Source organism: Chrysochloris asiatica, unplaced genomic scaffold, assembly GCF_000296735.1.
Source record: "Chrysochloris asiatica unplaced genomic scaffold, ChrAsi1.0 scaffold00005, whole genome shotgun sequence".
In the NCBI taxonomy this organism is placed as follows: domain Eukaryota; kingdom Metazoa; phylum Chordata; class Mammalia; order Afrosoricida; family Chrysochloridae; genus Chrysochloris; species Chrysochloris asiatica.
In genome coordinates, this window is record NW_006408523.1 from 5,195,712 (window position 1) to 5,197,991 (window position 2,280).

Here is a 2,280-nt window from a genome sequence, read left to right on the forward strand (position 1 = left end):
ATGATCTTTAAGAGTCTATATGAGTTCAGCGGCTACAACTCTGGGCAGTTTGTGGTTGCTGCTGGGCTGTCATGCGTGCTCCTGCTGCTGCCCTTACCGCTGTCTGCTCCGCTTGACCTCGCGATGCCGGTGGACCTCAGCAAGTGGTCTGGGCCCTTGAGCCTGCAGAAAGTGGATGAGCAGCCGCAGCCGCTGCAGGTCAAATACGGCGGTGTGGAGGTAGACGAGCTAGGCAAAGTGCTGACACCCACCCAGGTGAAGAACCGCCCTATCAGCATTACATGGGATGGCCTAGATTTGGGTAAACTCTACACCTTGGTCCTGACAGACCCTGATGCTCCCTGCGGAAGGACCCCAAATTCAGGGAATGATACCATTTTCTGCTGGTCAACATGAAGGGCAGCGGCGTCAGCAGTGGCACGGTCCTCTCCGATTGTGTGGGCTCCGGGCCTCCCAAGGACACAGGCCTCCATCGCTATGTCTGGCTGGTCTATGAGCAGGACAGGCCACTGAAGTGTATGAACCCATTCTCAGCAATTGATCTAGAGATCACCGTGACAAGTTCAAGGTGGCATCTTTCCGCAAAGAGCTCGGGTCCCAGTTGCGGGCACATGTTACCAAGCCAAGTGGGATGACTATGTGCCCAGACTCTATGAGCAGCTGTTAGGGAAGTAGGGAACAACGAGAGAGGGCAACTGCTCTGGAGGCTCCTGGCAGTGATGCCCAGTTCAGTGATGTATGTGGATTTCTCCTCTTCCCAGTTCCCCTTCATTCTCACAGGTGGACTGGAGAAGTCAGATGGCCGTTTAGGGTGCCTTTTCCTTTATACTTCTAGGCCACACTTCTCAGTTTATGTTTGAATCAAATTGAACTCCAATTTTTGGGTGATGTTTTGGTATTGTGATGGGGTCATCAAAATGTTAAAAATAGCAACCCAGAATTGAATGAGGAAGAAGATCCAGGTCAAAATACCAAGTCAACAGCAGTAGCACAAAGCCTACATCTTTAGGGAAACCTGTGTTTGTGATGTTCAGGCTTGGCCCTTGGGACAGGCAGCCATGCTAGGTGCAGAGTTTTTAGGAGCCCTTGAGTGTCTGCCTGATGAATTGATCACTTTTCATTGGCGTAAGGAATGTTGATGTGGAGTGAATGAATATTGTGTTATGTTAATTTTCCTGTTGCCTTGTGGTGGTGGTGGTTATGTGCCGTGGAGCTGGAACCAACTTATAGCAACCCTATACAGGGTTTCCAAGGCTATAAATCTTTACAGGAGCAGAAAGCCTCATCTCTCGCGGAACAGCTGGTAGTTTCGAACTGCTTACCATGAGGTTCGTGGTCCGATTTGTAACCACTACGCTACCAGAGCTCCTTATAGTTCAATAAAAATGGAAACACTGAAAAAAAATTATATATGAGTATATATAGTGATACGATAGATGATAGCCTAGGAAACCCTGTAGGGCTGTTCTCCTCTGTCACATGGGGGCGTTGTGAGTGGATGATATATGAGTGTAGTCCTGGTGTGGCACTGTGGGTTAATGTGCCAGACTGTAAAGCCATTTGAACTGCAAGGTTCGCGGTTCAAGTTCACCAGCTGCTCCTTGGAAACCCTATACAGGGTCACTATGGGTCGGAATCGACTCGACGGCACTTAACAACAACAACATATATATATAATTTTAAAATCCATTTACTAAGCACATGTATGGAGTCCTGGTGTGCTGCTATTGGATAAGCACTGGACTGCACGGTTTGTTTGAACCACAAGGCCGGAAGTTCAAACTTACTGCTGCTACTCAGAAACCCTATACAGGGTTACTATGGGTGGGACCGACTAGACAATACTTCACTACAACAAAGCCCATGCAGTCACAGTGAAAATCACAACCACTGGGATTTCCTGTTGTTCTGGGTCTGGAAAGTTTTCTGCCCTTGTCAGAGTGCAGTTTAAATTGCTCTTTTAGTGGAAAATATCTAAGTTATCCTTCTCTGACACGTTGATGCCTTACACGGGTTCTAGTTTGTGTGTGTGTATTTGTATATGAGAGGACTTGAGAAAGTTCATGGAGAAATGCCATTATCTTATGATTCCAAAAGTTTCTATGATCTTTTTGAAGCTATCTATATATTGTTAAGTGCTGGGTAGTTAGTTTGGACTGATAGCGATCCTATACTGGATTCTGAGGCTTTTGTGGGAGCAGAAAGGCTCATTTTTTTCCTGAGGAGCAGCTGGTGGGCTCGAACCACTCACTTTGTGGCTCACAATCCAGTGCTTATCCT

At 47.1% G+C, this 2,280-nt stretch overlaps 1 pseudogene; it reads left to right on the plus strand.

Moving 5' to 3' along the window:
* The first annotated feature begins 123 nt into the window (after positions 1 to 123).
* On the plus strand, positions 124 to 675 carry LOC102830631 (annotated as a pseudogene).
* The last annotated feature ends 1,605 nt before the right edge of the window (positions 676 to 2,280 follow it).